Here is a 10,796-nt window from a genome sequence, read left to right as displayed (position 1 = left end):
ATATATATATATATATATATATAATAATACTTGAAGTTAGTATATAAACATTATTTTATATTTTTTATATATGATATTACACTAATATAATATGTAATAAAAATATTTTGTTTGTTTATATGTTTGTTGTGTTTACTTATTAGCAAATTATAAATAAAAACAAATTATTGTTTATAATAAATATTCAATTTAATTTAATTATTTTAATGAAAAACATTGTTTAGTATTTTCATATTTATACAACTGAATCGCATTTGATATGAATAATAGCTATTTATATTTTTTATTAAATTTTATGAAATAGACTTTTGTAGAATAATGTGTGTTTGATATTAAATGTATTAAATTGAATATTACACAAATTATTGAGAGAAACTTTATAATTGATTGAAAACATTGCATATACTTTACAATTAAATTTAGATAATATTTTTTTATAGAGATTTTATAGAGAGTTAGTTTCATTAGAGCTGAACGATTCGCATCTCTACATGTTTTTCATGTAATATAAAGTTTATAAGTTAGAGACTAAAGTAAAAACATTATATTTGATGGTTTTTATTAAGTACAGTATAAACAATACAATTCAGTTGAATATTATACTGTATATACTGTATATACTGTAAATGGTAAGGTATGTATAGTATTATATATACAATCTGTATGTGAGTTTTGACTGTTTATATTTCCTCATTTGGTTTACTCATATCTAATGGCTTTTTTGTCCACAAGAATCAAAACAAGACTTTTGTCGATATATTGACTGTCTTTGTGTTTCTATAATAATCTCTCACTCAGTCATTCAATCAATACAAATATGTTTTATTTATTTTATTATATCATCATAACATACAATATATAATAATATAATATAAGTTTGTTCTCAGATATCACTTATATTTAAGTTTTTTGTCTTACGTTTTGTCTCTTTATTTTGAGGATAAAAGAAGATAAAAATAAGGAGAAAAAGTTAAATATATTTTAGTGAAGACTCAGTCTCTAAATGATTCAATAATATAATATATCACTCAATTTGTTTGTTCAATGCATCACTAATTCAACCAATAAATAATCAAACATTGAATTGAAAGAAAAATTGAGACAAACTGTGAAAAAGAGTGTAATAAAAGAGTAAAATAAAATCATTTATATTAATAAAATAAAATTAATGTTCAAATTAATAAATAAAATTATACTGATTTCTACTATATTACCAAAAAATGTTAAATTGAAAGTTATTTAGACTGTAAAGTAATTGTTATAATTAATATACAAAAAATAAATAATAAAAAATAAAAAAGGTTATGCGATATTAGCAAAATTATTACTTAATTGACATAATTTTATTTTAATATATTATGAAAATACTTTTTGACTTTTTTATGTTAAGTAAAATAATATAATTGTTGATTTCAAATGCCAAACAAACAACATAAAAATTATTTTAAAAGAAAATAATATACTTTATATTAATGATTATTGATAAAGAAAAAAATTCAATACTCATATTTACAAACAAATAACAATTTTAAAACCACTTAAATTAGTAGACAAAACAACTGAATGAGAGCATAAATTATATAATAATATTCATATTTATTTATTTAATGTTATAAAAGTGTTTTTATTTATTAATTTGTTGTAAACAAATTGAGTTTATTATAGCATTTTAAAGATTAAGATAAAATAAATACAAAATACTGATAAATCGCTATTTTAATGTCAGACAAATAAATTTTTATTTTATTTTAAAAGTAAAAAACTTGCAAATAAAACAAAATATGTTATGTGTGTATGTTATGTATAAATGTATTTATTTATAAAAATCGACACAATTTATACATTATATTACTATGAAATCAAATCATGTAATCCTTGACCCATTGATTTAATTATATAGAGAATGAGTTAACTCAATAAAACATTAAAAATAGGAAAGTGATGGATGAGTAATACAAATAATATTAAATACAAATAAATAATATATTAATTTATTATATTATAAACACCTTTTATTTTTATATAATTTATTATATAAATATTGATTCACTAATTTTATTAACTTAATAACAAAAAATTAACAAAAATGACAAATATTTTTCAACTTTTAATGCTCTAAATTCAAAAATATCGATAATATTAGTATATTATAATTAGTGATATTGAAACTAATTTTTGATAAAATGTAACTAACTTTAGACTATTATTAAATATATTAATATAAGTAATTGATTATTAATGGTTATCAATGATTATAAACACTAAGTTATCAAATGGTCTTTAATTTGCATTTGACAAATAATTGGATAAAATCAATTTTAGTAATTTTAACATGGTTAAATTTTAGTTATTGTTTTGTCACTTATCAACATTAGTTTTAATTTAAATGAAATATAAATGATTGTAAAATTAATAAAACAATTATTATTTAATTTAATGAATAATTATTATAAAATAGAAATATTCAAAAATGTTAGTAATATCTGTATTACTAATTATAGAATATCTTACAAAATCATGAGTACAATACTCAACACAATACAAAATTGCATTTTTTAATTTGCTAAATATATAATAATTATTACAATATACAGTATAATACAAATATCTAATAGCATTTGATTAAAAATACCAAATTTATTTACAACTAGTGTTGGCAAAATTATATAAATTTTACAAAACTGATTATTATTGAATAATTATACTTATTTTATATATAGGTATCCCATTTTGTATAGTAGTGTTAATACATTATATATTTATAGTATAATGTTATATGAAAAGTATTGTTTCATTATTAATATAGTATTAAAATAGCTATAGATATGGGGAACCCATAGTATAACAATAAAGTTAAATTTCTATAGAAATTTATTCATGAGAAATTTTCTAGAAATTTCCTATTTGCCCATCTCTATTTACAACTAAAAAATATCACATATTATATATTTTATTTTAACAATTTATTTATTATTTATTAAATCAATACTAATGTTATCGACTATTAGTCAAAATTTAAGTTTCGTTTCAAACTCTGTCTAAATGATTGTTATTTCATCTAATTTTCTTAACTATTGCTTGTCTTCTGTATCAACAAAAAACATTTAAAGAAATAAATTATTTAATAAGTGATACAATTATTTTATATTTTCCTTTTTTAAATTACTTAACTAATTGTTCCAAAATTCAGTATAAAATTTTTATTAATTAGAAAAATCTAATTACAAAATAAAACACATTTTCTTTTCACGAACTCCTGAAATATATATTCATTCTATAAGTCTGTCTGTCTGTCTGTCCCACATAGGTCAGTGGTTCGAATCCAGTCGCTGCTACAATTTTTTTGAAGTTTTGAATTTTATTTTTTGATAAAGCATCAAAAATGAGCTATGGGGATTAGTATTAAAATTTTGATATTTCATCAGGAACATAGAGAAAATGGCGTCTAAAAATTTTTTAAAAATTGATTTTAAATTTAGATTTGTGTAAAACATCAAAAATGAAGTATAAGAGATCTGCATTTAAATTTTTATATCTTCAAGAACTACGAGAAAATGACAAATAAATTTTTTATTTTGTTATACTGAATCATTTGATACCAGATATGATTATAGTTGAGATAATTTTTTATTCTGAAGCATTTGATTTACAGCATGTCTATAGTTGAGTTTATTTTGTAATACTTAATCATTTGATACATTGTATGACTATAGTTGAGTTATTTTGGTATTCTGAACAATTTTATATTCCAAATGACTATAGTTGATTTTATTTTGTCATCCTAAATTTAATTTTTAATTAGGATTTAGGAGTTCGTATGGAAATGCTTTCTAGCATTCTCAACTGGTTATTAAATGGAAAGATAAAATAAAATATTTTATTTAATAATATTATTAATAAAATACTTTACTTAGAATTAATATGTTTTAATTGATAACAAATTATTATTTGACGCTTAAATTTTAAAATATAAAAAAATGTTTACGTTTGGGGCTGTTCACATACTACGTTCGCACTTTTTAAGAAATCTAGACCCCCTCCCTCCCCTATGTTCGCAATTGTTCGTATGTAGTCATTTAAAAAAATTACGTTCGCATTTCACTAACCGCTACCCCAACCCCCCCATCACAAGAAATAAAATATTATGTAAATGCGAACGTTCTTAAAGTCTCTACCCCTCCCCTTCTCTCCCCATCGTTCGCAATATGTGAACCACGCCTTTATTGGTTTGCTATTTAAGTTTAAATTAAATTAGCTAAAAATGAATAGTGCAATAAAATATACTTATATTTAATTTCAAACTTAAACAATAATATATACTGTATATATATTGTTATAATTTTAATGTTAGATTTTTTTTAAAACCTAAATTTCGATAACATTAACTTTTTTAGTTTTTATTAATTTGATAATCCGATAACTATAATGATAAATTTGATAAATTTTATTAATATTTGGTATCTTTTTATTTTTAATTAACATTTTCCTATTATTTATAAAATCATAAAAATTCAAATATTAATCAATAATTATAATTTAGATTTTATTAGATTTTTATATATTGATAATTAAATTTTTTAAAATGTGCTATCATTTCAATAAACTTTTTTCATCTCTTGCTTTTTAGGTTTCAAAATTAAAGTCATTTTAAAGACTCGAATCAAACCAAAACTGAAACAAATATTAACAGATCTAATATAGACTATAATATTATAAATATATCACATTTTATTGTAAAGCATATTAAATATTGTTTGAAATACAAAATACTTATTATTTATTGTATCAATTATTTTAATTAGTAATATAACTAATTAAAAGAAACTAAATCTGGAACCGAAATATATAAACTGAATCCAAACAATTTCGGTTTGGGTTTTCAATTATATGCAAATAATCTGAAACCGTTCTCAAGTCTATTGTATCTTATTTTCAATTTTACACGAATTTAGAGACTTAAAAACATATAAAACATTTAAATTTTAATTGTTTCCAAAAAATGTATTTATTTATAGCATTATATAGTGATTTAATAGCAAACATATAATATTTAATGCTTTTATAGCCCTCAATAATAACTAAATTATATTTATTGATAAATACTGTTATCTTACCAGTTGTTACTATAATTTTTGTATATTGTATACAAACATAAAAACATTCATAAAATTTTTGCTATTTGTTTGGAGGCTATCAATAATATAAATAAAAAGTTTTCATTACTAATTTATTTAAATAGAAACCATAAAATTAATCTATTAATAGCATTGTATTCCTCGTTATTCACGTTTTTCTTAATATGAAACATCAAAAAACATATATATTATATTAATATATTTTATATTAGAAAATATTTTAAACATTTGACATTTAAAGAGAAAGAGAAAACTACATATAATTATTGAAATTATTGTTTGAAAAGCTGTTTAGTCAAGAAAGAGAATATTTGTGTGCAATAAATAAATTTAAAAATAACAAGTATTTACATTGAAATCACACTAAAAGTATTGTCTAAATTAGTTGAGTTAATGTATAGTTTAAAGTAATTCAAAACAAAACAATTATTAATTCAACAAAATATGTTTAGCAAACAGTACTTTACAATAAAAGCAAATTTTAAACAACTCTTAGTTTGATAAAAATAGTGATCATTTTATTTAATTTTGTTTATTTTTATTGCTATTATTTTAGAAAATTATAATAAAACTTAATTTTATTTTAGTGTTTATAAATTGAAGCAAACAATCAGATTTTCAATAAACATTTACATAGTCTTTTTAAAGTTTAAAATATAATCAATTAAACAATTAAACAAAATTTGTTTTTTTAGTTAATTATAAGCTAAAAACGTTTTTTTTAAATAATAATTATTGGTAGGAATTAATACATAATAGGGAACAGCTGTTGAAAATGTAATTTCATAGGAATGTAAACCACTTTTTCATTGACTTTATGTCACTATTTATGTCGAGAAATAAAAAGACCAATAATTAGTGTCACAGAGTTTCTAATAATGCAATTATAAGCAACATTTGTAAAATATAAATAAGCAAAATATGTAATTTAATATTATTGTAAAATAACTAAATTAAACATTTTATTGAATAACTACTTTTAAATAATTCAATCGAATAAAACTATTATAAAATAATAACTATTTTAAATAAATGTACTGTAAGTGTAATGTAAATTATATCTTCTAAAAATATTCAATTTAGTAAAAATGTTGATTGTATTATAGAGAATGTTGGGAAAAATTCGTTCCCTATTTTATTTTGAAAAAACTATATTTTCCATATTTCATAGGAATTCCCAGAGAATCTATTTTAGTGTAATAACATCTATTGAGCTCTAAACCACACAATTTATTATATTACATAAAAAATCATATTATATGTTAATTGTATATAAAGTAATATAGTATAGTATAACTTCATTTAGTAAATTCATATTCGTTTTAAACTTTTCTATGAAATGTTATGCTAAGTATTTTACTATAATGTTATAAAAATATATTTTCCATCTTAAGGGTTAAGGAGGAAAAATAAAATACTTTCATTATTTTTCCATATTTTATTTGGAAACTTTTCTTCATTCAACAATTGTCTAAACTCTGATTATAAAATAAATTATTAATTTTTAAAAACTGCATTATATATGAATAAGGATTAAACAAAGTTTTCGATTCTACAGACAATAATCTTATATTGATATTCAAAGAAATTGACTTTTATTACAATTTTATATAACAAATTTAAAAATATCTTTGAGGTTAACAATGACTACTATTATCTCTAAATATAAAAAAGTATTCAATATTAAAAATGTACAAAATATAAATATAACCAAATTTAGGATTTGTATCACTCGTTTTACATATAATATTATACATTAACGGGGGTTTGAGAACCCTAAGTATGTTTCTATTATTATTGGATGTACTGTACAACACTCATAACCATCGATAGTGCAAAAGTTGGAAGAGTAACCATTATATATGTGGACAGTTAAGAGTACACATATTATCCTTGCATTGAAACTGCAAATATGTTTAGGTAACCCTTCCGGCCGACAACTTAGCCTCTCGGCCACAGAGAACCCAATGAATATAAATATAATGATTATATTTGTAAAAAAATAATTTATTTTGATTTTTGTAATATTAAACCTCAAACTAACATCTATTAGGAGGAAAGCTAACGGTAACGAAAGGGTGTCCTTGTGTTGTATGTAATATAAATACAATTATTATTTGATAGTAAATACTAAGCAAAACCAATTGATCGAAACGTTGGTTCATTGGACTGGCATTTAAGCGCAGATCCGCAACCAAATCAGTCAAATTGAAATAAATTGAATGTAAAGACAGGGATTAAATATAATTTATAATTTTCATTACATTTTCTGACAACTTAATAGTCAGTGAGAAAAATAGAAATGTAATGATAATATACTTTATTATACTCTATTAAAGCATAAAATAACACATTTAATGCTTTTATATAAATATATTCATTGTTTAAGTTAGCATTGAATGCAGAAATATATTAAAATTTATACAGAAATGCAGTGATTTCTGTCATGACATTAGATTTGGTAAAAATTAAAATTTTCATTAATTATTTCTAATAAATATATAATTATAATAATTTTTTAGAAAATATGAAAAATAATTATTATTTAATTCATAAATATTGATATATAATGACCCGCATTATTGTTATGTATTAAAATAAACAGTTGTGTTTAAATTTAAATTATATATTCAAAAATATACAGTAAAATAATATTCTGGATCAATTAATAAAAATTATGAAATAATTTTTGTATTAATAAAAAATAGTAATACAACATATTATTTATTAGTATTAGATGTAAAGCAATTTTTAAAGTAATAGTGATAAAAATTAAAGATCAAAAGTTTATATTTAAGTGACTGTTAAATCCAAAATAAGATCCAAAAGATAAAACCAATAGTTTGTAATTAAATTAATTAATGAAAAGTGCACTCAATTTTGACAGACTGGCAAAGAATCTGTGACTATAAGTAAACAAAAAAATACTTACATTAGATTTGTTTATTTAATTAAATCATTGAATCATTATTTGGATAAAAGCATAAAATCAATTCATTCATTTGCCACAAAAGTTTTGTAATGTATTTGAAAAATAGTCATTAAAATAATTATACAATAGATATAATGATTTAAAAGACTATTTTTCTGTTTGTATGTCTGTTTATGTCAGCAACACTTATAAATAGGTTTCAGTTAAGTCATCATTCATTATATATAAAAAAAAAATTATGTATCATATTATATAAAATTACGCAAAAGTATTGAAATAATTTTTAAAATACAATATAAACCAAATTTTATTTTGAAAATATAACCCATTATTTAAAAAAACATAAGTAATACAATTTTGATATTTTAATTTTCAGGGTTTTTTGATCAGCAAAAAAATATTATAAATAATTTATAAAAGCGAAATGTTGGCATAATTTTAAAATTACAGGAAATTTATATAAATTTATATACATATTCAATAATATTTTTATAAATTATAAAAAAATTAATAAAAACCTCATTAACAATCATATCAAATGCTGTACTAAATTTGATTTTAGCTAATTTTGAGCACGTTTTGCATAAAATCACCTAAAATTACACTTTTGTTATTTTCTATATGAAATAATATTTATGTAAATAATATTGTTTGAAGTTATGTTGTTTTATAAACTTTAAGTTTAGTTGATTTAGTGATATACCTCTGTTAGTTTTTTTTTGTATAATAAATATATAAACATTAATAATATCTATATTGATAACATGCTTTAAAAATAAAATTTATTACATTCATAATAATTATTTTATACATATTAGGTTATTTAATTTAGTACTTACCTTTACAATAATTTAAGATTAAATATAGTAAATAAAAATATAATAAATATAATAATTAAATGCAATAATTATAAAAATATGTATAAATAGTGCCAAAATGAAAGATCAAACACTTTCTAGTGACCAAAATGTTTCGTCCAAAAGTTGTAATATAATCTATTGTTTGGATTAAAGGGAACACATTATAGGTAGGGTTAAGGGTTAGAGTAAAGAAAAAAGTAATAAATGAAACAATCAATTAATTCATTATATATATCAATAATAGTCGTGCTTTTTCTGACAGTTCAGTGCAGTAGTCATTAACTGGTGTGCAAAGTGATGGTGTGATGACTGTGTTAGATGTGTTGGTGATCCACACATGACTTCCAGCATATGGTGTATGTGTTGTGAAACTAACAAAACTCTCTTATAATAGAGTGATAGAGCTATCCATTGAATATAAATCAATAACTGAAACCATGTTATGATATAAATAGCATTTGAAATGACATAGATTGCAGTCGAGACACTCGTCCATCACTTTACAAACTACTCAATATTATATATATATAGTCTATAATCATTAAAATATTACATAACATGTTATTTAACAATTTTTTTTATCAACAATCTATAATATAAATAATAAATAAACAAAAACTTTAGAAATAAAAGTTTATTTATATTCTTATGAAAAATCTAATGAAATAATTTCATTAGTTATGTATTTTATTAATATTTAATTACAATATTTTCATATAACTTAAATAATTAAACTTAAATTAATATTTTATATAACGATCTTAATTAATTCACACTTGTTTAAATAATACGTTGTCAATATTTAAGTAATACTACTAATAATACTATTAATAATAATGATGTAAAACGATTTTGTTGTAAAAATTATAACAATATATTTATATATTTTTGCTGACTTACTCTAAAAACTATTAATTATTTAAATGCATAACAAAAATTAAAATGAAATATAAGTTAACAAAGATTTTCATTTTTCAGTGTAAAAACATGTATAATGAATGTTATATAAGATATTTAAAACAATTTTTGTGTTATCAATGCACTCAAATTCAGAGCAATTAAACATTTGATTATCATTTAAAATCCTAAATTATTAAATTATTTGTCTATTTATACCAGAATTAATAATATATTAATAATTTATTTTTAACTGTTTTTACAAATAAATTTTGACTGCAATTATAGTAATGCATGTCTATATATATATATATATATAATATAATTTATATATTGTATTGTATTTGTTTTCTACCTCTTTGAACACACAATTGCACACAAAAAATACTATTAATCAGAGAACCATTAGTTGTGTACAAAATAAAAATATGAGAAAAGTTCAAATATAGTTCAAATATAATTCAAATATATTACATAAGTGAGAGATGATATATATTTATATATAAATATGTTTTAAGTCGCTTTATTGAACTATCTTATCACATGTACAGTCATAATAGCATCTCTGAAGTAATAATTATTTATTTTTTGAAATGCTCTGTGTGTTAGTGTATAATAGATATAAATTATACAAAAAAATAAACTTTGTAATTACTAATATGTTAATAATTAATTATAGTTTACAGATTTTATTTTTGTATAGATGTTAATTAAATATTTATATATGTATATAGCATAAGTAATTAAGTATAAAATGTGATAATAAGGAGCTAAATTAATTTACAACTAAAATTTGAAAGTGGTGGTGAATAATATTGCAATTATCACAAATAAAAACTGTTTTATTATTTATTTTAAAATAAATACTAAATTATTTAATAATATTAATAATGTTAAATTTGACGAAACATTACAAATGTAACTTAAGTATTAAAATAAGAGCATAACATAACCAATTAAATAAACTATATA

The sequence above is a fragment of the Oppia nitens genome, unplaced genomic scaffold (genome assembly GCF_028296485.1).
Source record: "Oppia nitens isolate AA-2021 unplaced genomic scaffold, nextdenovo-longstitch-racon4-pilon3 scaffold5_pilon_pilon_pilon, whole genome shotgun sequence".
Lineage (NCBI taxonomy): Eukaryota > Metazoa > Arthropoda > Arachnida > Sarcoptiformes > Oppiidae > Oppia > Oppia nitens.
The sequence above is the reverse complement of the archived record's forward strand: the minus strand, read 5'-3'. Positions refer to the sequence as shown.